Source organism: Ranitomeya variabilis, chromosome 2, assembly GCF_051348905.1.
Source record: "Ranitomeya variabilis isolate aRanVar5 chromosome 2, aRanVar5.hap1, whole genome shotgun sequence".
Classification (NCBI taxonomy): domain Eukaryota; kingdom Metazoa; phylum Chordata; class Amphibia; order Anura; family Dendrobatidae; genus Ranitomeya; species Ranitomeya variabilis.
The window spans coordinates 374,473,148-374,499,718 of record NC_135233.1 but is presented as its reverse complement, the minus strand read 5'-3'; the positions used below and the strand labels follow the sequence as shown (position 1 = coordinate 374,499,718).

Below are 26,571 nucleotides of genomic sequence, written 5' to 3'. Positions count from 1 at the left end.
ATTGCTACATCCAATAGGTGGCACTAGAGTTCTAGACCTCTTCTTCTCTGAAGAGACAATTTGTATATTTAATCTTCTTGTCTAACACTGATTTAGTGAAAAAAGACATCTTCCATATGTTCTCAGGAATTTATCACATCCTAAATAACATTTGCCTGTTTTGACCACAGACATGTGCTCAGGAGTAGCGGAACAATGCAGCATTGCAGACTAAGGCCGAGTGTACATGTTCAGTATTTGGTCAGTATTTTATATCAGTATTTGTAAGCCAAAATAATGGGTGGAACTATCAGTGGGAATATATAATGGAGACACGTCATCACTTCGGTATTTATCACTCTCTCCTGGTTTTGGCTTATAGATACTGATGTAAAATACTGACCAAATACTGAACGTGTGAACATGGCCTTATTTCTATAATCTAATAGAAACGGCCTTATTTCTAGTCTATTATCATGTCATGGAGACACACATTTCCGCATAGGAGCTTCCTACACAAAACAATACTATATGCATTAAAGTTATTCAGCTAAAGTAGTGGACAGAAATCAGCACTTTGTGCATAAAGTGATGGAAGACCCCACAGTGATCATCTAGAAGCAATCTCTGATTTACAGAGTATAATATGTATTCACATGCAAATCATGATGGAAATTCCTGGCAAACATATGCAGCTAAATGTGCAAATATCTCGATAGTTTGATTCCACCTTGTTCCTTGTGATAGACCACATAAGGGTGTGAACCAGCATGTAGCGAGTCACTTCTCAGCTCCCTACTTCCATATGTTGTGTTGGACCCAACAGAGGTGAGTGCGCTGAGTCTTTCCTTATTGTATTGATTTATTGAGTATTTTTGCTCAAAGTGCCCCCACCCTTCTCTTGCCTCCCCCTATGTTTCTCTGCCATTTTTCATTTTTTCTCTTTTACAGGAATTTTAAAAAGACATACACATAGAACTTTTCTTTTTCACTCTTTCTGTTTTCTTGTCTCACTTTCTGTCTGTGCTCTATGGAGTTAATTATCTTTCCAATGCTTTCCCCCCTTAGGGAGAAATAAGCTTCCAAAAATGTAAAATATATGGTTAATTTTCTTGTTCTAAACAGCTCTGTACACGCACCAACCCTGTCAACCTTGTTTCATCTCACCTCTGGCACTCGCCCTACACATTTCTTCATCTTAGCTTTTCATTTACTTATTGTTTATAGTATTTTTTTTTTCGCTTCTCCCATACATAGTAATTGTATTCCATTTAATGAATTTCGCAGTAAATTCTCCACAATACAAGTATCAGTCATCAAATAAATTCGACCTCGGCTCCGTCCATATTACACATTTTTCTGTGTATCAGAATTAGCGAAACCTTTACTTAACATTACGTCTTTCTGGGGTCTATGCCAGTAGAGGAATATCACCCTGGGGGACTTTAGAGGAGTAGCTTGAATTAGATTCTTTTAATATAATGTTTAGATTTTTTTTTTTTATCAGCAGTCAGTGAGAGTTTAAAGCAATTACCACATTGTTAAATCCAATTTGCGTTCTTTACTAATGTACCTAATTTAGTTCCCATTCATTATTTTTTCTTTGCTTTTTTTTCAATTACACTCTTTAAATTAAACCCTATTTTATATTAAGTTTAGATTTTCTAATCTGGAAACAAAAAATAGAGAACTCATCAATAACTTCTACTCTCTTTTTCTTCTATTTTTTTTTGCATTCTCCTCTAATTCTCCTCTTTTCATTTCTCTCTCCTCCTTTGTCTCCGGTCTCTTCTGTTCCATCCTTGACTTTTTTCTCCTCTCCTCTCTTTTTTTTAATTCAGTCAATCTTTTCTTTGATTTTCCCCTTTTCTATTACCTCTATCTAACTTCTGTCTCAGTTTTTACTTGAAATGTTCCATCTAATTCTTTTTGTCTTTGTCTGTGAATTCTTTATGTCAGATTCTCTTATTTGTCCTTTTCCTCTCTCTTCTTTGTTGTTTTCCATTACCAATCCACAATTTTTTATTCTCCTTTTTCACCTTTCTTTTTTTCATTCTCTGTCTCCTTTTCTGACAGTCCTTTTTTGATTCCTTTCTCTCTGATTTTCTTCCTTTCTCCCTCTCTGGTTCTGTTTTCCATTCCCTCTTTCACAGTCTGATTCTCTCGTTTAATTTTTTATCCTCTCTCCCATTTTCTCTCTTGGTTTTGTATTTGATTATCTCTACTTTTTCTCTTTTTTTCTGATCTTCTCTAATTGCCCTCTGTTCCCAATATGTCTTCCTTTTGGTCTTTGTTATGTCCTGCTCACTTTCTAATAATTTCTTTATTTCTCCCTTTCTTTGACTCAATTAGTTTTTTTCCTTGCTTCCTTTCCATCAGTTTTTTCATCCTCTGTATTAATTTTTATTTTATCTCCCCATCTCTCATTTCTTTTCAGTTACCGCTATAATTTGTCTACCGGGTTTCCTCTCTGTCTCTGCTTTTATACATTTCCTCTTCATTTATCCAGTCCTTCTTGTTGTTTTTTATTATTCTCTTCCTCCTTTTGATTCACCCACAAGCACCACCTGTCTCACATTTCATCTCTGTTTTTACATTTGCTCTCTTCCTTTCTCATTTCTTTTTTCTGTCTTTATGTTTCTGATTTTTCAATTACATCCTTTCCTCCTCTCTGATTTTTCTTCCTCCATCCTCAGCACTCTTCCCCTGCTTTTCGATTTTTTTGGGGGTTTATTCTCTCTCTGAATTTCCTATTTCCCATTCTCTTTCTCTTTCCCAGTGCTTGATCTTTCTTGTACTTGTCTTCCTTTCTTCTCTCAGGTCCCAGTTTCTCTTTTATTATTTCACCATTCATTACTTATTTATCTTCTGTACTGTATATTTCACATAATTACAGCAATTGGAAAATCGATAAGAATAACTTTATTACATGCCTAACTAATAATTTAGTTTAATGTCTTTTTATATTCTATTTGAAGTATTTTATATATTTTAAAATCATTTTTTTTTACCTAATTAATGGATTTCCTTAATTTTTTAAAGGTTTTGTAACAATTTTATCTCTTTATCTAGCCTATACACACATTGCTTAAATTACCATCCTTATTCCATACATCCATATTTTCCAATAAAAGTTGGAAAAAAATGATTGTTTAATAAGGCCAACATGTCTTAACTTACTGCAGCTTTAATATGGCTTATTCATGCGACCATACAGATATTTACATTTTTCTTTTGTCCATCTTTGGACAATTACTGAAAAACTTTATTAAAAAAAAAGAAAAATACCCAATAAGTTATAAAAGTCTACAATTACTTTAGATAAAAATGGTAACCAGGATAGAAATGTACTTTAGAAATTTACGAGAAGCCTCATGAGTAAATGTGTGATGGCTTTCTCATCAATTTAGTGATAAATAGAAAAATGCTAAAATTGGCCAATTTTTTTTAACTTTATAATAAAAATGATACAGTATAGAACAGTCTAGTAAAAGTGTAATTAGGATGATCTTACCATCTCTGAGGAGATATGTAGCTATCAGAAGGATCAATGATGTCTGCTGGTCAAAAGTCATACTAGTACCATTGATGTTCCTCGTTGGTGCCAAAGACTTAGAGCAAATAGTAAAAGCGTAGTCAGCACGTTGCCCTTTCTGGCTTTATGGTCTCGGTCAGAGGTGTTGACACCATTCCAAGGAAGAGGGAGGAATCATAAATAAGGTATTTTTTGCCCTTCGCCACTTTCAATGACCAATGTTAGAAAAATGCAGGGCCTGGTGAGTTTAAAATACATTATGAAATCTCGATTTTTATTTTAGGAGTATGTAGAGGGTGTAGCTGGATAAATTATAATAGATCTGCATCCAGCGCTAATTGCTCCTTGAGCCAAGGAAGGTCAGGTTGGTGTTTTGAAGGAAAGCTTTTATTTTGACTTGTGTTTGCAATGAACATAATGTACTGTATTTTACAAATTTACTTCCTTCTCACCCCCCACTGGGGGTGGTCTTTGTTGTCCTTTCTCATTCTCGGGTCCTCTACCAGAGACCTGGGAGTTTGAGGGTTCTGTGCAGGATCTTAGTTGTTCCCAGCATTGCGCTTTTCTGGACAGAGAGTTCAGCTGTTGCTCATGGGATTTGTAGTAGCCATTTTCCCAACTTAGGGGTCACTGTTATAAAAACTTAATTAGAGCTCACCCAGTTGCTCTATACTCATCCACCTGGGGCTCAGACACCGGCCTTGCCCTGGCTTCTCATCAGGGATAATAGAGAAAATTGGAGTCCGGCTCAACAGGACTGGATTTTTCTTTTCTTTTTATTTTTCAAAAGAAATTATAGTGCATACAAAAGAAAAATGTACATGGTTGACAACCCAGTCGACGCGCTTCGACTGCACTAAGCAGTCTTACTCATCACTAGGGGTCACTGCTCCAAGTGCTCCTATCACCACTGGAATCACTGTTGCCTTCACCTTCCACATCTACACACGTGGTCAAATCTTTTAATAGAAAAAAGAAAATGATTCAGCTCACCCTTGTGATGGTATTCTCACAGCCCATGAGAAATTTGATCCGATCACGGAAACGTCTCTGCTTGACGCCAGGTACTTGTGCATGAAAATTAAGGTATCCAGCTCAGGAAATAAAATCAAAAGTCTTTATTTGGACAAATTTAAAAAGTAAGCTGCTTGACAAACCAGTGCATACTGGAGGAAGGAATGTCTTGAATAACTGGACGCGTTTCGAACACGTATAGTGCTCTTAGTCCTCAGTTTCACCTGAAACTTATTTCAGTATGCACTGGTTTGTCAAGCAGCTTACTTTTAAATTTGTCCAAATAAAGACTTTTGATTTTATTTCCTGAGCTGGATACCTTCATTTTTATGCACAAAACCCCTTCTTTTAATGACAGAAAACCCCACAATGGTCACAGAAATAACTTGAATCTGATAAAAGTAATAATAAATAACAGATCTATGACAATGAACAAATGAAAGTCAGACATTGCTTTTCAACCATGCTTCCAAAGAATTACTCATAAAATAGGCCTGGACAGAAATGATGTTACCCCTGAAAACAATGTGACAAAAAAAACATGTTAAATCAAGATGTGTCCAATAACTAGCATCACAGGTGTCTCCAGTCTTGGAATCAGTGAGTGAGCCTGTATATAGAGCTACATATACTCACTGTGCTGTTTGGTGACATGGTATCACACTCAACATGGACCAGAGGAAGCGAAGGAAAGAGTTGTCACAGGAGATTAGAAAGAAAATTATAGACAAACATGTTAAAGGTAAAATTTATAAGACTATTTCCAAGCAGTTTGATGTTCCTGTGACTGCAGATGCACATATTATTCAGAAATTTAAGATCCATGGGACTGTAGCCAACCTCCTTGGAAGTGGCAGCAGGAGGAAAATTGATGACAAATCAAAGAGACAGATAATACGAATAATATCAAAAGAGATCAGAAAAACTTCTAAACAGATTAAACGTGAACTTCAAGCTCAAGGAACATCAGTTTCAGATCGCACCATCCGTCATTGCATGAGGCAAGTGGACTTCATGGGAGATGACCAAGGAAGACACCATTGTTGAAAAATAAATCATACAAAAGCCAGTCTGGAATTTGCCAAACTACATGTTGACAAGCCACAAAGCTTCTGGGAGAATGTGCTATGGACAGATGAGACAAAAATGGAACCTTCTAGCAAGGCACATCAGCTCTATGGTTCAAAGATGGAAAAATGAAGCATATCGAGAAAAGAACACTGTCCCTACTGTGAAACATGAAGGAGTCTCTTTTATGTTCTGGGGATGCTTTGCTGCATCTGGCACAGGGTGTCTAGAATCTGTGCAGGGTACAATGCAATGAAATCTCAAGACTATCAATGGATTCTAGAGAGAAATGTGCAGCCCAGTGTAAGAAAGTTTGGTCTCCGTCGCAGGTTATGGGTCTTGCAAAAGGATAATGACACAAAACACACAGCTAAAAACACTCAAGAAAGGCTAAGACTAAAACATTGGACTACTCTGAAGTGGCCTTTTATGAGCCTTGACCTAAATCCCATTGTGCATCTTTGGAAAGAGCTGAAACATGCCGTCTGGAAAAGACAACCTTTAGGCATGAGACAACTGGAGCAGTTTGCTCTTGAAGAGTGGGCCAAAATACCTGTCGAGAGGTTCAGAAGTCTCAAAGACAGTTACAGGAATCATTTGATTACAGTGAAGGCCTCAAAAGGTTGTGCAACAAATTATTAAGTTAAGGATACCACTATTGATGAGCGAGTGTACTCGTTGCTCGGGTTTTCCCGAGCACGCTCGGGTGGTCTCCGAGTATTTTTGACTGCTCGGAAATTTAGTTTTCATAGCGGCAGCTGAATGATTTACAGCTACTAGTTAGGCTGAGTACATGTTGGGATTCTCTAGCAACCAAGCAACCGCCACATGTACTCAGCCTGGCTAGTAGCTGTAAATCATTCAACTGCGGTGATGGAAACTAAATCTCTGAACACTAACAAATACTCGGAGACCACCCGAGTGTGCTCGGGAAAACCTGAGCAACGAGTACACTCGCTTATCACTAGATACCATCAATTCTGTCCAGGCCTATTTTATGAGTTTTATGGTTTTTTTTTCAATTCTGTGGAAGCATGGTTGAAAAGCAATGTCTGACTTTCATTTGTTCATTTTCATAGATTTTTTATTTATTATTACTTTTGTCAGATTCATGTTATTTCTTGATAGGGATCAGGGGGCCATACATACCAGGATAGGGAAGAGGGGGCCATGTGTATCAGGATGGGGATGAGGGGACCATATATACCAGGATAGAGGATATTAAGTACAGAATTGACCACAGTTTTTGCTTCAATATTTTTATCCTAATTTCCTCCTCTAAAACCTTGGTGCGTCTTATGTTCCGGTACATCTTATAGTTCGAAAAATATGGTATATATTTATTTTAGTGTGCATGAGCTATGCACACTATGGAATTTTACCGCCACAAAATAACAAGGTGAGATATGGCATGGTGAATCATGCTAGCAACTGCCCCCCCAAAAAAATTTCTTCATGCATAACAGCTCATATCACAGAACTATGTCACCACAGCACTAAATGACAAAGTGGGATATGGCATGCTGTTTCACATTTAGCTAATGAAAAAATAATATTCAGAACACTATACTCGTGCATGGAGCACAATGGAAGCAGTGGATAACACACTTGTATGACGTGCACTACTGTCTTTGGCTGTGGACCTCAGTAATGGCAAAAAAAATGCTGGAAAGTTGATTTCACAGCCAAACAGGACACTACCTAGCTAAAGTATCTGAGTAAGAAACAACCACCTAGCAATCTAGCTAAAATCTAGCTTGTAACACTGCCACCATCTCAGGAGTAGCCTCTCTGCGTTGTTACAGTGTTAAAATGGCTCTAAAACAAGATGTCCACTTTTTATATGGAAAGGAACATGTGATTTCAGCAGCCAATGACACAGCCATTGTATCAGGACATTGTGGATGTTTCCTGTGCCCTGATTAGCTAACTGCAATGTACATAAAGTTAGGAAAAAAGAAAAATTACAGTTTGCAAGCATGCCATGTCTCTGAGCTCAGCAAACCCGCTCTTATCAAACATGTGCCAAACACTCATGATACACCACCATTATCATTGCAAGAGAGCCCACAAACAAGCTCTCCATGCATGTGTCATGACTGTCGCACAGCCGTGACACATGCAGCTGCGGATCGAACAGCTGATCAGTCGGCAGGATCCAGGAAGCCGGGTTCCCTCTGCAGCTTATTCATTGAGCGCTATCGCTTCCCAAATAAGCCCTGACCCAATCAAATTTGCTAATCTCTATTGCTGAGAACAATGGGGTCACACTTTTACTCCACTTTAAAAACAGACAATACAAAATTAAAAATCAATGCGAAATTGGAGTTTACAGGAAAAAGATATTAGGAAACATTCTTTCCTGTGTGATTTGCAAAATTTAATAAGGAATAGAAAAAATAATTTCAGCAAACCAAAATTGAAATCATTTCAGTGTAATTCATGAAGAAAGCAAGAAATGCCAACAATTTGATGGAAGAGTGACTTACACATTCAAAGCCTGACAAAAAATACAAGAATGGTCATCCATACACCCTTGAAAGCACCAACTGTAGTATCTTATTCAAATATTGTGAGGAAAGCTTAGTTTTGTTACTCCCATACTCATATAAGAGTGCAAAAAGTGCAAAGGCTGACAGAAATTACAAGCAGGGTCAACTATGCACCCTTGAAGGCACCAACTCTAGTGCCTCATTCAAATATTGCAAACAAAGTGTAGTTGTGGTACTCCTACACTCATTAAAGCTCTGCACACAGTGCAAAGTCTTTAAAAAATTATAAGCAGGGTCAACCATAGATCGTTAAAGGCACCAAATGTAGTACCTTATTCAAATAATAAGAAAATGTAGTTTTGGAACCACTACACTAATAAAGACTTTGCACACAGTGCAAAGCCAGGAAAAAAATGATAAGGAGGGTAATACAATATACAACAAAGGTTGCACTCTTTGATGCTAAAGCATGTCAATGTGGAATATGTGAAATTTGAATAGCAATACGGCTTTGGAGTATTAGGACAAAATATGAGATGCTTAGCATAAAGTTTAGCCAAATTTTATGTGCCCAATAACCATCGTCAAGGTGGTCTCAATCTGATGGGTCCTTGACCTGTGTGAATACCTCTCTAAGGCTGATGTCTGAATTCCTGGGTGAATGTGGACACTTCTGTCAGCAATGCCTGCATTTATGGGTAAGTAGGCACCTGTTGTAATTAAAATCACCACCTGATGGAGGGCGGAGTGCTCAGTCAGTAGGCTAATATACAAAAGACAAAAAAACTGACTGGCACATCCAGACTAGTGTGAATAGGTGCATACCAGGCGGAGCTACCTTCATAAACAATATACAAACAAAGGTTGCACGCTATCATGCTAAAGCATGTCAATGTCGAATATGTGAAATCTGAATAGCAATATGGCTTTGGAGTATTAGGACAAAATGTGAGACGCTTAGCATAAAGTTTTGCCAAAAATTATGTGCCCATCAACCATTGTCAAGGTGGTTTCAATCTGATGGGTCCCTGACCTATTTGAATACCTCTCTAAGGCTGATGTCAGAATTCCTGGGTGAATGTGGACACCTCTGTCAGCAATTCCTGCATTTATGAGTAAGTAGGGACCTGCTGTAATTAAAATCACCACCTGGTGGAGGGCTCTCTTAAGGAGGGTAATACAGTCATCACCAGACCCTTAAAGGCAACAACTGGGGCTTTTGCTGTGGGCTTCCATATTAGACACTTATAGTTCATTCCTGTACTTCTGGTGTAGTAATTACTTAAGGATATAGGCAGTTTGTGCAAGCTGAAATTAATAAAAGTAAATTATTACAGACATTTTGTACATTTTTGCCCTTTAGACCTCAGTCCAGAGTCTCTCACCTAGCCAAATCAGTTATCATACTTTGCAATGATGATGGTCAATAGCCTGAAACACTGCATCTGCAAATTGAGGTTCTGATTTGGCTTTTATCCTAAGTCATATTGCACAACTTGTTAAAGGGTTGATAGTGACTTGTAGGATTGTTGCTTCCAACAGGTAGCGCTATAGAGTTCAAGTCCTCTTCATCTCTGAAGAGGCAATTTGCATATTAAATTTCCCAGAGGAGCATTGTATGGCGAAATAGCCTCCTTACCTTGTAAAATACTGAGCAAATACTGCTAGTGTGACGGCAGCCTCATAGTATTGCTATTAATTCACCCAACCATGAAATGGCTCTGCATACCCTGTTGTAGGGTATATAGCAAAGTTGACTTATTAACTAACCAGAAAAAGGAATATTCGCCTACTATATACACGTTAGTGGCTAATGTGTAAACTGCAATATTTCAAAATGCTTACTAGAAAATAAATAAAAAAAAAAAAATCTGAATCTCAATCTAAAAAAAAATAACCAAAAACAAACAGAAGTGAAAACCACTCTGAAAAAGAAAATATAAAAAATATCAATTAACAAATACCTGATAAAATAATACCTTTGAGATCCAATACAATACATTATGAAAATTATAGTGTATTTTAATTCTTTTCAATCCATGACTCTCTTATATATGAGCTAAAACATTTTAATTACATCCATTAATACAAATTTCTGATCATACTATGCTGTAATACTATGGTGTAAATGAGTGTCGTAATTATTATTTGTTTTGTTAATTGTTTAACCTGATTATATGAAACCACTTATAGCCGATGAGTCACCTTCATTGGCCCAATATGCATCTGAGCTGAGGTCTGTATGTAAATTGTGTTTACGGCTGAATTTACCAAGAAACATCTAGTGCCTAGAGTGGAGTTTCCACCAGTTTCCTCGAAGGCCTCTTTCACACTTCAGTTGTTTGGCGTCAGTCTAAAACCGCCAGTTTCCTCAAATAACGGATCCGTCATTTTTTTTTGGCGGATCCGTTATTTTCCCATAGACTTGCATTGGCGACGGATTGTGACGGATGGTCGTCAGTTCCATCCGTCATGCGACGGATCCGTCGAAATTTGGCGGACGTTGTCTAGACATAGACGGACATTGAAACGTTTTTTGTCAAAGCCGAAATGATGGTTCGCGGCGGATCTGTCGCGTCCGTCATTCCATAGAATGGCCGCCTATGGGCGACGGATCTGTCGCGACCGTCATTTCGGCGGATCCGTCGCCCCAATCCGTTTTTTCAATTGCGCATGCTCCAAAAAGTAGATACTTTTCCCAGACAACCCCCAAGTAACGGATCCGTCAAAAAAACGGATCCATTGGAACCGTTTTCTCAACAATTGTGACGGATCCGTCGATCCGTCACTATGTCGGAAGTGACTGACGCCAAACAACTGAAGTGTGAAAGAAGCCTAATGGAACATGGTTTTTTGATTGATTGATATTTTCTGTTGCTCTACCAATCTGTCAAGTTTACACACACAGCAGCATGGGCAAAAATGTATGACCTCACCTGCAACACTGCTCAGTCTCTGGCTGCTGATACAGACTAAAGCACAGGAGTATCTGGGTAAGGTCAGGCAGGGCATTTTTTCTGGGTGCAACAGTCTCCCCCACAGCTGCATTTTACTACTCCCTGGATGGCAGAATATGGATGTATTCCTGTACTGATGGTGGTTCTTGTAATGTATTAATGTGGAGAAAAAAACAAAAACAGGCAGAGATGCTTATATACTGTATATATATATATATATATATATATATATATAAATGTTCGAGGTAGGTCTCTAAAAATTGATAATGGGGGCATCATAAACACCCTTATAAAATTTATAGCGAGAATAGTGTAATCATCCTGTTGATATGGTGGTGGAGAAGGTGGAGGATGACACATAAAGACAGTATCCTAAAGCATATACCCATGTTTGGGTAGGAAGGGGTGCATGGGAATAGACCAGAAAAAAAAAACACACTGGATTTGAGTTTATGTTCCACTGTTGTCATCAGGTGGTGTACAGAAGTCTGGCCCAATCCAGCCCTTGTTCATCTTGACAAGAGTCAATCTGTCAGCATTTTTAGTTAAAAGGTGGATGCACCTATGAGTTATAATACCCCCGGTGGCACTAAAAACCCTCTATGACAAAGCGCTAGCGGTAGGGTAGGACAGGACGTCCAAGGCATAGAGAGACAGTTCATGCCACATGTCTATCTTAGATACCCAATAGTGGTAAGGCACAAAGTAATCTTGTAGGATGCTGGTACAGTTGGCAATGCACTCCAGCATCTTCCAAAATATTTCCCTCCTTGTAAGAGGTCCCCGCACATCAGGGCATTGGCGACGAGAGAGTCTAAGAAAACTGTCCCAAACCTTTGAGAGTGTTTCCCTGCCTCTGCTTTAACTGATGCATGTGTCCCTCAAATCCACTCCTTGGTTGTCCAAGGAAGTGTGACTTCTGCCGCCAGCGTTGTCACATGAAAGTATTTTTTTGATAATTCTTCAACTAGGGTCTTTGGTACAGGAACATTTTATTAGACCTTTCCATCATGGAAAGGAGAGCTGTAAAGTTCTCCTTGTAGCGTGGGTCTAGAAGGGTGACCCATCAGTAACTAATTTTGGCCAAAATGTGTGCATCGCAAGGGTCATGGGAAAGGCAGCAGAAGATAAACTGAGCTATGTGTGCCAGACTTCCATGTGCCTGAGCATGCTGATATTTGTGCTGCCTCTGCTGATGCTGGAGTTGCAGATGTTGCAAATGGCCTTTTATGGGTTAACTGAACTGTCTTTAAAAGCTCCAGACTCGGGAACACCTAACCCTTGGCTTGATAACTTCACTCGCATTGGTGCTTTGGGTATCAGTTTCCCGCCTTGTGTCTCGGCCACCCCACGGCCTCTTCCTGCCGGTTGTGGCATTGCAAATCCCTCCCATTGTGCGTTACTGTCCTCACTAAGCATGTCACATTTCCAGGTTGGGTCAGTGGCTTCATCATCCACCACCTCGTCTTCCACTTCTGCACCCTGGTCCTCCTCCTGATTTGCTGATGTAACAACACCACTTGATAGCAATTGTGTCTCATAATCATATAGCTCAATAATTACATTTTCCCATCATCACATTCTTGTGAGCGTGCAGCTCAAATATCTGAGCATTGCTACATGTGATCTCCTCATGTCCCAGTTGAAATGGGCAGGGCGAGAGTCCAGAATTTATAACTGGAAATATGAACAGCTCTTGGGAGTCTCCGAGTGTGGGATCACTTGTCTCCGGGAACTCGACAAGGTGGGAGGAAGGAGGATCAGGGTGAGGATTATGTGGTCCTGAATCACGGCTACTGAGACTGGACCATGTGGTAGAAAGGGTGATGCTGGCAAAGTGACTGCAACCATTATCTGCTATCCATCCAACAACCTTTTCACACTGGTCTCGCTTCAAGAGTGGTATTCCTTGCCCCCCTACAAAGTGGGAAAGGAAGATAGATCGACATGATGTGTGCATTTGTTATGCTCCCGCAGCAGGCACAGTTTCACCTTGCCCACAGCCTCAACCTCTTCGCTTAACATCAGCATTACGTTCACTTTGCTGTCCCTTACCACATGCTTATCCCCTCTGGTGATGTATTTCTGTACTGATGATGGATTTGATGCTGTGTTTCTCTACTGATAGTGATTATACGAATGTATTTCTGTACTGCTGGTGGTCCTGATTATTTCTGTACTGATAGGGGTTCTAGTGATGCTTTTCTGTATAGCTGGTGGTTCTGGTGATGGATTCTTGTGCTGTTATTGGTTCTGATCCTGTAAACATGGAACAATTTATAACTTGTAAGATTATGTGATACATGGATAAGTTAATAAAGTGTATGTGATTTGCATACATGCGGTAATGTGCCAACTAGACATGCGTAGCCTCACTCGATGAAAATGAATTGAGTGAGGCTGGATATGTTTAGTCGGAATGTGGACAGAAGTATGCAAATCACATACTTGTGCTCATATGTCTGTCCGTCCACTCTTACCACCGGCAAGGGAGAATCCTAAAAGTGTGCAGTGAGTGAACTGTGTCACCTAGAGTGACTGCAGACTTTCATCTCAAACTTGGACAAGCTCTTTAATTATACTGTCTGTAACATTTTCTCAACAGGGATATATCATACGTAATAAAAAATGTGCAAAGCATGTGGTAAGGGACAGCAAAGTGAACGTAATGCTGATGTTAAGCGAAGAGGTTGAGGCTGTGAGCAAGGTGAAACTGTGCCTGCTGCGGGAGCATAACAAACGCACACATCATGTCGATCTATCTTCCTTTCCCACTTTGTAGGGGGGCAAGGAACACCACTCTTGAAGCGAGACCGGTGTGAATAGGTTGTTGGATGGATAGCAGATAATGGTTGCAGTCACTTTGCCAGCATCACCCTTTCTACCACATGGTCCAGTCTCAGTAGCTGTGGTTCCGGACGACATAATCCTCACCCTGATCCTCCTTCCTCCCATCTTCTCGAGTTCCTGGAAACAAGTGATCCCACACTTGGAGACTCCCAAGAGCTGTTCACATTTCCAGTTATAAATTCTGGACTCTCGCCCTGCCCATTTCAACTGGGACATGAGGAGATCGCATGTAGCAATGCTCAGATATTTGAGCAGCACGCTCACAAGAAGGTGATGATGGGAAAATACAATTATTGAGCTATATGATGATGAGACACAATTGCCAGCAAGTGGTGTTGTTACATAAGCAAATCAGGGAGAGGACCAGAGTGCGGAAGTGGAAGACGAGGTGGTGGACGATGAAGCCACTGACCCAACCTGGAAAGGTGACATACTTCATGAGGACAGCAACGCACAATGGGAGGGATTAGCAACACCACAACCGGAAGGAAGAGGCAGTGGGGTGGCCGAGTCACAAGGCGGGCAACTGATACCCAGAGCACCAACAGAGTGAAGTTATCAAGCCAAGGGTTAGGTGTTCCCGAGTCTGGAGCTTTTAAAGACAGTCCAGTTAACCCAAAAAAGGCCATTTGCAACATCTGCAACTCCAGCATCAGCAGAGGCAGCACAAATACCAGCATGCTCAGGCACATGCTCACAAAGCAAAGCACTCAAAGCACTCAACTGCTTCGGTCAAATGCTAGGGTCCAGAAACAGATTCTAATGGTGCCACTACTTCCTCTTTCCCTGTTCTATGGGTATGCCAATCCCCAGACCATGACACAGGCGATGATGCCTCCCTCCCTTCATCTTTTGTTGCACACTTGTAACTACCATCAGCAACCATGTCCATGTCCCTACCCCAGTCCTTGGAACGCAAGCGTAAATTTGCAGACAACCACCCACAGGCTACAATGCTACATGATCATATTTCCAGACTGCTTTCTCTGATAATGTTGCAATTTAGGCAAGTGGAGATGGAAGTTTTCTGCAATCTCATGATGTCGACTCAGTCCCCAGCTGCCACTATTTCTCCCAGTGTGCTGTCCTGACCTTAAACAAGCATGTGTCCCATAATACCAGTCTTGCCCTGACCAACACTGTGACTGTGAAGGTCCACTTAACCATGGATACCTGTTGTGATTCGGTTCGTGGGCTCCCCCGGTGGTCCCTTGTGGTACTGGTGTCCTGCAAGCTTTGCCTTCTCAGTTCACCTGTTCCTATCAGGATGTGGGAGTATCCTATTTAACCTTGCTCCTCAGTCATTCTAATGCTGGCCATCAATGTATCCAGAGTGATTCTGTTGCATGTTCCTGCTCCCAGTTTTCTGCTCAGCTAAGTTGGACACTTTAGTCCTTAAGCCTATTTTTGTATGTTTTGTCCAGTTTGCACTTATGTGAATCTCTGCAGCTGGAAGCTCTTGTTGGGCTGAAATTACCACTCCAGTGGCATGAGTTGTCACATGAGTTAAGGTAATTTCAGGATGGTGTTTTGAAGGGTTTTGCAGCTGACCGCGAAGTCCTCTGTTGTATCTTTCTGCTATTTAGTTAGCGGGCCTCTCTGTGCTAAATCTGCTTTCATACTACGTGTGTCTTTTCATCTGCTCTCACCGTTATTATATGTGGGGGGCTGCTATCTCCTGTGGGGACATTCTCTGGAGGCAAGCCAGGACTGTGTTTTCTTCTACCAGGGGTAGTTAGTTCTCCGGCTGGCGCGCGGCATCTAGAGACAACGCAGGAATGCCCCCTGGCTACTTCTAGTGTGGTGTGTAGGTTTAGCATCGCGGTCAGCTCTAGTTTCCATCACCCGAGAGCTTGTCCGTTTATTCTATACTTCTGATGTTTCCTTGCCATTGGAAACCATAACAGTATGGCCAGCCCAAATGTTTAATCTATAGGCTGAAGCAGGAGAGAAAAGGAACTGTGTGAAACTTTTTTTTTTTTCCTCTGAAGTTGCACTCCAGCTCTAATTGCAGTCTCCTGTTTTCCTCTCCTCTTAACCCCTGAATGGCTCAGACTTTATCTGTTGAAATATGGATCCCCAGAGTCTGGCTACCAATTTGTATAATCTTGCCTCTAAAGTTCAGAATATACAAGATTTTTTGTTACATGCTCCTCGGTCTGAACCTAAAATTCCTATACCGGAGTTTTTTTCTGGAGATCGATCTTGTTTTCTAAATTTTAAATACAATTGTAAATTGTTTCTTTCGCTGAGATCTCATTCTGCTGGAGATCCTGCCCAGCAAGTAAAAATTGTTATTTCTTTACTGCGGGGTGACCCCCAAAATTGGGCATTTTCATTGGCACCAGGGGATCCTGCGTTGCTCAATGTGGATGCATTTTTTCTGGCTTTGGGGTTGCTTTATGAGGAACCAAATTTGGAGACTCAGGCTGAGAAAGCCCTAATAGCCCTCTCTCAGGGGCAAGACGAAGCCGAAATATATTGCCAAAAATTTCGAAAATGGTCTGTGCTTACTCAGTGGAATGAGTGCGCTCTGGCGGCAATTTTCAGAGAAGGTCTCTCTGATGCTGTAAAAGACGTCATGGTGGGGTTTCCTGCGCCTACTGGTCTGAATGAGTCCATGACAATGGCAATTCAGATTGATCGGCGTTTACGGGAACGCAAACCTGTGCACCAGTTGGCGGTGTCTTCTGAAGAGGCACCACAGAGTATGCAATGTGATAGCTTTCTGTCCAGAAGCGAACGACAGATTTATAGGCGCAAAAATCATTTGTGCTTCTATTGTGGAAATTCTACTCATGTTATATCAGCATGCTCTAAACGAACAAAGAAAGTTGATAAATCCTCTGCTATTGGCACTTTGCAGTCCAAGTTTATTTTGTCTGTAACTCTAATTTGTTCGTTATCTTCTATTGTTGCGGATGCGTATGTGGATTCTGGCGCCGCTTTGAGTCTTATGGATTGGTCCTTTGCCAGGCGCTGTGGGTTTGATCTAGAGCCTCTGGAAGTTCCTATACCTTTAAAGGGTATTGATTCTACACCATTGGCTAGTAATAAACCACAATACTGGACACAAGTGACTATGCGTATGACTCCAGACCATCAAGAGGTGATTCGCTTCCTTGTACTGTATAATCTACATGATGTGTTGGTGCTGGGATTGCCATGGTTGCAAACTCATAACCCAGTCCTTGACTGGAAAACAATGTCTGTACTAAGCTGGGGATGTCAGGGAAATCATGGGGACACATCTTTGGTCTCCATTGCTTCATCTATTCCCTCTGAAATTCCTGAGTTTTTGTCTGATTATCGTGAGGTTTTTGAGGAATCTACTCTTAATTCTCTTCCTCCTCACAGAGATTGCGATTGCGCCATAGATTTGATCCCTGGCAGTAAATTTCCTAAGGGTCGTCTATTCAATCTGTCTGTACCTGAACATGCTGCCATGCGAGAGTATATTAGGGAGTCCTTGGAAAAGGGACATATTCGTCCTTCCTCGTCTCCTCTTGGAGCGGGGTTCTTTTTCGTAGCTAAAAGCGATGGTTCTTTGAGACCTTGTATTGATTATAGACTCTTGAATAAGATCACAGTCAAGTATCAGTATCCTTTGCCATTGCTGACAGATTTATTTGCTCGCATTGAGGGGGCGAAGTGGTTCTCTAAGATTGATCTTCGCGGTGCATATAATTTGGTGCGAATTAAGCAGGGGGATGAGTGGAAAACCGCATTTAATACGCCCGAGGGCCATTTTGAGTATTTGGTGATGCCTTTTGGTCTGTCAAATGCCCCTTCGGTCTTTCAGTCTTTTATGCACAATATTTTCCGTGAATATCTGGATAAATTTATGATTGTGTATTTGGACGATATCTTGATTTTTTCGGATGACTGGGAATCTCATGTTCAACAAGTTAGGAGGGTTTTTCAGGTTTTGCGGACCAATTCTTTGTTTGTTAAAGGTTCAAAGTGTGTTTTTGGGGTTCAGAAGATTTCTTTTTTGGGGTACATTTTTTCCCCCTCTTCTATTGAGATGGATCCTGTGAAGGTTCGGGCTATTTGTGACTGGACGCAACCGACTTCTCTTAAGGGCCTTCAGAAATTTTTGGGCTTTGCTAACTTTTATCGTCGATTCATAACTGGTTTTTCTAGCGTTGTCAGGCCTTTGACTGATTTGACTAAAAAGGGTGCTGATGTTGCAGATTGGTCTCCTGCTGCTGTGGAGGCCTTTCGGGAGCTTAAGCGCCGTTTTTCTTCTGCTCCGGTGTTGTGCCAGCCTGATGTTTCTCTTCCTTTTCAGGTGGAAGTTGATGCTTCCGAGATCGGAGCGGGGGCGGTTTTGTCGCAGAAAAGTTCAGATTGTTCAGTGATGAGACCTTGTGCGTTCTTTTCTCGAAAATTTTCGCCCGCCGAGCGAAATTATGATGTCGGTAATCGGGAGCTTTTGGCGATGAAGTGGGCATTCGAGGAGTGGCGTCATTGGCTTGAGGGTGCTAAACATCAGGTGGTGGTCTTGACTGATCACAAAAATTTGATTCATCTTGAGTCGGCCAGACGTCTGAATCCTAGACAGGCACGCTGGTCGTTGTTTTTCTCCCGGTTTAATTTTGTGGTTTCGTATCTGCCAGGTACTAAGAATGTGAAGGCGGATGCCCTTTCTAGGAGTTTTGAACCTGATTCCCCTGGTGATTCTAAACCTACGGGTATACTTAAGGATGGGGTGATATTGTCTGCTGTCTTCCCAGACCTGCGACGTGCTTTACAAGAGTTTCAGGCGGATCGGCCTGATCGTTGTCCGCCTGGTAGATTGTTTGTGCCGGATGAGTGGACCAATAGAGTCATCTCGGAGGTTCATTCTTCTGCGTTGGCAGGTCATCCGGGAATTTTTGGTACCAGAGATTTGGTGGCTAGGTCCTTCTGGTGGCCTTCCCTGTCTCGGGACGTGCGTACTTTTGTGCAGTCTTGCGATGTTTGTGCTCGGGCCAAGCCTTGTTGTTCTCGGGCTAGTGGGTTGTTGTCGCCCTTGCCTGTTCCTAAGAGGCCTTGGACACACATCTCTATGGATTTTATTTCTGATCTCCCTGTTTCTCAGAAGATGTCCGTCATTTGGGTGGTGTGTGACCGCTTTTCTAAGATGGTTCATTTGGTGCCCTTGCCCAAGCTGCCTTCCTCATCTGAGTTGGTGCCCCTGTTTTTTCAGAATGTGGTTCGGCTGCATGGTATTCCGGAGAATATCGTTTCCGACAGGGGATCCCAGTTTGTGTCCAGATTTTGGCGGGCGTTTTGTGCCAGGATGGGCATTGATTTGTCTTTTTCGTCTGCATTTCATCCCCAGACAAATGGCCAGACGGAACGTACTAATCAGACCTTGGAGACTTATTTGAGGTGTTTCGTGTCTGCTGATCAGGATGACTGGGTCTCCTTTTTGCCGTTGGCTGAGTTTGCCCTTAATAATCGGGCCAGTTCTGCCACTTTGGTCTCCCCTTTCTTTTGCAATTCAGGGTTCCATCCTCGTTTTTCATCTGGTCAGGTGGAGTCTTCGGATTGTCCTGGAGTGGATACCATGGTGGATAGGTTGCATCGTATTTGGGGGCAGGTGGTGGACAATTTGGAGTTGTCCCAGGAGAGGACTCAACGTTTTGCTAATCGCCATCGTCGTGTTTGTCCTCGTCTTCGTGTTGGGGACTTGGTGTGGTTGTCCTCCCGTTTTGTCCCTATGAGGGTCTCTTCTCCTAAGTTTAAGCCTCGGTTCATCGGTCCTTATAAGATTTTGGAAATTCTTAACCCTGTGTCTTTTCGTTTGGACCTCCCAGCATCCTTTGCTATCCATAATGTCTTCCATCGGTCATTATTGCGGAGGTATGAGGTACCACTTGTGCCTTCTGTTGAGCCTCCTGCTCCTGTGCTGGTTGAGAGTGAATTGGAGTACGTGGTGGAGAAAATCTTGGACTCCCGTGTTTCCAGACGGAGACTTCAATATCTGGTGAAATGGAAGGGCTACAGTCAAGAGGATAATTCTTGGGTTACAGCTTCTGATGTTCATGCTTCTGATTTGGTCCGTGCCTTTCATAGGGCTCATCCAGATCGCCCTGGTGGTTCTTGTGAGGGTTCGGTGCCCCCTCCTTAAGGGGGGGTACTGTTGTGATTCGGTTCGTGGGCTCCCCCGGTGGTCTCTTGTGGTACTGGTGTCCTGCAAGCTTTGCCTTCTCAGTTCACCTGTTCCTATCAGGATGTGGGAGTATCCTATTTAACCTTGCTCCTCAGTCATTCTAATGCTGGCCATCAATGTATCCAGAGTGATTCTGTTGCATGTTCCTGCTCCCAGTTTTCTGCTCAGCTAAGTTGGACACTTTAGTCCTTAAGCCTATTTTTGTATGTTTTGTCCAGTTTGCACTTATGTGAATCTCTGCAGCTGGAAGCTCTTGTTGGGCTGAAATTACCACTCCAGTGGCATGAGTTGTCACATGAGTTAAGGTAATTTCAGGATGGTGTTTTGAAGGGTTTTGCAGCTGACCGCGAAGTCCTCTGTTGTATCTTTCTGCTATTTAGTTAGCGGGCCTCTCTGTGCTAAATCTGCTTTCATACTACGTGTGTCTTTTCATCTGCTCTCACCGTTATTATATGTGGGGGGCTGCTATCTCCTGTGGGGACATTCTCTGGAGGCAAGCCAGGACTGTGTTTTCTTCTACCAGGGGTAGTTAGTTCTCCGGCTGGCGCGCGGCATCTAGAGACAACGCAGGAATGCCCCCTGGCTACTTCTAGTGTGGTGTGTAGGTTTAGCATCGCGGTCAGCTCTAGTTTCCATCACCCGAGAGCTTGTCCGTTTATTCTATACTTCTGATGTTTCCTTGCCATTGGAAACCATAACAGATACCTGTATAAGTGTTTGTGGCCAGGGATGCTATAATTCCCTAATGGCACACTGGGTAAACAATGCGGAAGCCAGGACCCAGTGAGACCATGGGACAAAACACGTGCTACCAACACTGAGGAATGTGGGTCCTGGTTCAATCAGGGTTTGTCCCCAACTTCTACAGCAGTTCCTGCACCACCTCCTCCTTCTCCTCACTCTCCATCTCACAAATGTCAACATTAGCCGCAAGCTGGAAGCTCTGCGGCACTGCCTTGGCCAAAAGGAAAAAAGCTGTGCTGAAGCTAAGCTGCTTAGATAACAAATTGCACACCGCTGAGGAGTTGTTGAAAGGCTTAACAGACCAGACTGATCTGTGGATATTGCCCCTTAACCTACAACCAGGTATGGTTGTGCGTGACAATGGCCATAACCTGGTGGCAGCTCTTAACCTTGGTAACCTCCCACATATACCATGCCTGCCCCCCATGCTCAACTTAGTGATTCAGCGGTTTCTCAAAGCCCTCCCAGATCTGCCACATGTGTGCTCATTTCCACAAGTCGGCTACAGCTGCAGCCGCGCTGGCAGTGCTGCAGCAGCATTTTCAACTTTCATCTCACTCACTGGTGTGCGATGTCACCACGTGATGGAATTCAATTCTACATTTGTTGGCAAGGCTTTGTGATAAGCAGAGGGCAGTAGATGAATACCAGCTATGCACGTCGATATTCTGGTCAGCCTCCACACATGACAGTTTATGAGTGGGCATGAATGTCTGACATCTGTGTGGTTCTCCAAAACTTTTAGGACTTGACCAAGATGGTGAGGGGTGAAGACTCCATAATCAGCGTCACCATCCCATTTCTCTTTCTACTGAAATGCTCGATGCTTACAATTGAAGATGAGGCTTTGCAGGCACAACAAGATTAGATGGAGCAAGAAAATATACTGGGTGATACTGTGCAGCCAAGCCTTATCTCATCTTCTCAACGCATTTGTCGATAATGAGGAGGGCGAGGAAGAATAGGAGCTGGTTTCCTGCACTATGGACGGTAGTACCAACTAGTAGTAGTACTATCTTTATCCCGTCTTCTCAGCGTGGATGGCCTGAAGACAAGGAGGAACAGGAGGATTAGGAGGACAACATGGAATGTTGCCCTATTGGTGGGGACAGAGAAGTCTTGGCTGTTGGCAGTCTGGCACACATAGCTCAGTTTATCTTCTGCTGCCTTTCCCGTGACCCTTGCATTGTTACATTTTGGACAAAACTAGTTACTGATGGGTCACCCTTCTAGACCCACACTACAAGGAGAACTTTACAGCTCTCCTTTCCGTAGTGGAAAGGTCTAATAAAATGTTGCTGTACGAAAGACCCTAGTTGAAGAATTATCAAAAAATACTTCCATGTGACAACACTGGCAGCAAAAGTCACACTTCCTTCGACAACCAAGGAGTGGATATGAGGGACACATACATTGGTTAAAGCAGAGGCAGGGGAACATTCTCAAAGGTTTGGGACAGTTTTCTCAGACCCTCTCATTGCCCACGCCCTGATGCGTGGGAACCTCTGACAAGGAGGGAAACATTAATCCTCCGAGATTTCTTTGTGCCTTACCACTATTGGGTATCTAAGAAAGACATGTGGCATGAACTATCTCTCTATGCCTTGGAGGTCTTGGCCTACCCTGCCACTAGCGTTTTCTCATAGAGGGTTTTTAGTGCCGCCGGGGGTATTATAACTGATAGGCGCATCCACCTTTTAACTGAAAATGCTGACAGATTGACTCTTATCAAGACAAACAAGGGCTGGATTGGGCCTGACTTCTGTACACTACCCGATGACAACAGCGGAACATAAACTCAAATCCAGTGTTGTTGTTTCATCTGGTCTATTCCCATGCACTCCTTCCTACCCAAACGTGGCTATACGCTTTAGGATATTGTCTTTATGTGTCATCCTCCACCTCCTCCACCACCATAGCAAAAGGATGATTACACTATCCTCGCTATAAATTTAAAGGGTGTTTATGATGCCCCCATTATCAATTTTTAGAGGCCTACCTCGAACATTCATAGATATATATATATATATATATATATATATATATATATATATATATATAGAGAGAGAGAGAGAGAGAGAGAGAGAGAGAGAGAGAGAGAGAGAGAGAGAGAGAGATACAATTTTCAGGGTAGGTTAATTTTAACATTGAGAGATAGAATATTAAAAATAATATCCAGAAAATCACATTGTTATATATCGGTACTTTATATATTGTTAACCTCTTTGTAATTCATTTTTGACTCTGGGTGTTGTTCAGCAATCTTTGTCCCATCTTTAGTCCAGAAAAAGGAGTTACATGTAATGTATGCAGAACATCTCAAACTTTTTCAGTTGATGCTTTTCCTTCGTGTTTGATTTACTATCAGTTCGTGAAATGAGGGCCTGCGGCAACGAGAGCGAACCAAAATCTCTTGTAAAATGCCCAAGCAAAATTAATACATTGTAGTCTTTATGAAAACATATAAATCATTTGATTCCCATGATGGGAAGCAGCCTCATTAGACAAATTACTCTTCTGTACCAGTTAAAATGAAATTAAAACATCATAGTTAGAGATAAGCAGATAAGGCAAAATTCAAATCTTCCTGTTCGCGTGGATTTTCAATGGAAATTCGATTTGCAGAAAAGTTATTCTCCAATAGGCACTCCAGTACCCCTTTGAAGAGACATAGTGGAGGCATCAGAATTTTTTTTTCCCATTATTAAGGAGTGGGTATCCTAGACTGGTATACATTTACCCCTGGGGGTATATAAATACAGCAAAGGAAATAATTATTTGATCCCTTGCTGATTTTGTAAGTTTTCCCACTGACAAAGACATGAACAGTCTATAATTTTAAGGGTAGGTTAATTTTAACATTGAGAGATAGAATATCGAAAATAAAATCCAGAAAATCACATTGTATAAATTATATAAATTTATTTGCATTTTGCAGTGAGAAATAAGCATTTGATCCTCTACCAACCATTAAGATTTCTGGCTCCTACAGACCAGTTAGATGCTCCTAATCAATGCATTACCTGCATTAAAGACAGCTGTCTTACATAGTCACCTTTATAAAAGACTCCTCCCCACAGACTCAATTAATCAGTCAGACTCTAACCTCTATAACATGGGCAAGACCAAAGAGCTATATAAGGATGTCAGGGACAAGATCATAGACCAACACAAAGCTGGAATGGGCTACAAAACCATAAGTAAGATGCTGGGTGAGAAGGAGACAATTGTTGGTGCAATAGTAAGAAAATGGAAGAAATACAAAATGACTGTCAATCGACATTGATCTGGGGCACTATGCAAAATCTCAATGAGGAAGGTGAGAGATCATCCTATAACTACACGGGGGGAACTTGTTAATGATCTTAAGGCAGCTGGGACCACAGTCACCAAGAATACCATTGCTAACACATTGCGCTGTAAAGGTTTAAAATCCCTCAAGATCCCCCTGCTCAAGAAAGCACATGTGCAGGCCCGTCTGAAGTTTGCCAGTGAACACCTGGATGATTCTGTGAGTGATTGGGAGAAGGTGCTGTGGTCAGATAAGACAAAAATTGAGGTCTTTGGCATTACCTCAATTCGCCGTGTTTGGAGTGAGAGAAATGCTGTTTGTGACCCAAAGAACACCATCCCCACTGTCAAGCATGAAGGTGGAAACATTATGTTTTGAGGGTGTTTCTCTGCTAAGGGCACAAGACTACTTCACCGCATCAATGGGAGAATGGATGGAGCCATGTACCATAAAATCCCGAGTGATAAACTCCTTCCCTCTGCCAGGACATTAAAAATGGATCGTGGCTAAGTCTTCCACCAAGACAATGACCCAAAACATACAGCCAAGGAGTGAAAAGAAGCACATTAAGGCTATGGAGTGGCCTAGCCAGTCTCCAGACCTTAATACCATAGAAAACTTATGGAGGGAGCTGAAGCTCCGAGTTACCAAGCAATAGCCTCAAAATCTTAATGATTTAGAGATTATCTGCAAAGAAGAGTGGACCAAAATTCCTCCTGACATGTGAGCAAACCTCATCATCAACTACAAAAAACGTCTGACTGCTGTGTTTGCCAACAAAGGTTTTGCCACCAAGTATTAAGTCTTGTTTGCCAGAGGAATCAAATACTTATTTCTCACTGCAAAATGCAAATAAATTTATATAATTTATGCAATGTGATTTTCTGGATTTTATTTTTGATATTCTATCTCCCAATGTTAAAATTAACCTTAAAATTATAGACTGTTCATGTCTTTGTCAGTGGGAAGACTTACAAAATCATAAAGGGATCAAATAATTATTTCCTTCACTGTATTTATATACCCACAGGGGTAAATGTTTACCAGTCTAGGATATCCACTCCTTAAAATTGGGGGAAATAATTCTGATGCCTCCACTATGCTTCTTCAAAGGGGTATTGGAGTGCCTATTGTAGAAAAATAACTTTTTTGCAAATCGAATTTGCCGTGATAAACCACGCAAACAGGAAAATTTTAATTTTGCCATATCTGCTTATCTCTATGATGTTTTAATTTAGTTTTAACTGCTACAGAAGAGTAATTTGTCTAATGACGATGCTTCCCATCATGGGAATCAATTGATTTATATGTTTTCATAAAGACTACAATCATTTAATTTTGTTTGGGCATTTTACAAGAGATTTTGGTTCGCTCTCGTTGCCGCAGGCCCTCATTTCACGAACTGATAGTAAATCAAACACGAAGGAAATGCATCAACTGAAAAAGATCCCGATGTTCTGCATACATTACATGTAACTCCTGTTTCTGGACTAAAGGTGGGATAAAGATTGCTGAACAACACCCAGAGTCAAAAATGAATTACACAGAGGTTAACAATATATAAAGTACCGATACATCTAGCCACAAAGCTTTGTTAGAGACTCCAATTTCTCAAGACACAAATACACTACGATATGAAAAATGCTAGGAAAATCCATGATTGGCGGCAACTCACATCACAACCCGTTGTGTCCACATATAGGGATGTCTAGCATACACATCTCCCAACAGAGTATCAGAAAACCATGTTTTTTTCAGAGCTTGTCATCTTTCACTGCTCATTTTGGCATATGTTGAGTCTATATGAATGGTAAGGAAGGGTAAATCTGTATTTGAAAATTTGTGATAGATGGATAAATGAGGTCTTGCGTTACATTTACAAAAATGAAGTTATTTTATATTTTATGATGTATGTCTATTAAATTTTATTATCACTCAAACACTTTACATTTTTCTATTGCGTTTTCATTTTGAGTTATTTTATAACTGTTTCTAGTCAAATCATTTTTTTATAATTATTATTTTACACTTTTATTTTTTATTTTTTACATTTTAGAGTAAATGTTGAATTAAAAATACTATGCTACAATTCCTTTTTTACAGACATTCATTCTCCCTTCTAAGGATTAAAAGTTTGCAATCAGTGGGAAAAGGTTTAAAAATTGGGTAAAAGATCAGACTTCATGCATGGAATTTGAATGTAGTCTGTAACCCATCGGTCTACATAGGACCTGTATAGACAACCTGTACGAGATTTTTTTATGAAGATTATTTCCCAAGGTTGCTTTACTTTTTTTTATTTTACTGTGTTTATAGGAGCCTTAATAAAGTGTTATAAAAAATGTCTACATACCAATTAAAATGCTATAACAATAATTTAGTTATAAATCTAAGTGTCTTCCTAGCACATAAAAAATTATACTCTCTTGGATCTGGAAGGAACCCAAATCAATTGGTTATTTTTTTTTTCTTTTAAT

At 41.2% G+C, this 26,571-nt stretch overlaps 1 long non-coding RNA gene across 2 annotated transcripts in view; it reads left to right on the top strand.

Annotated features, from left to right (window-relative positions):
* Window positions 1-662: 662 nt before the first annotated feature.
* Window positions 663-26,571, top strand: part of LOC143806077 (uncharacterized) — a 78,526-nt gene continuing 52,617 nt past the window's right edge. For both annotated transcript variants that reach the window (XR_013221384.1, XR_013221385.1), the window contains exon 1: window positions 663-807. This is a non-coding gene — a long non-coding RNA (uncharacterized LOC143806077). The remainder of the gene's footprint in view (window positions 808-26,571) is intronic.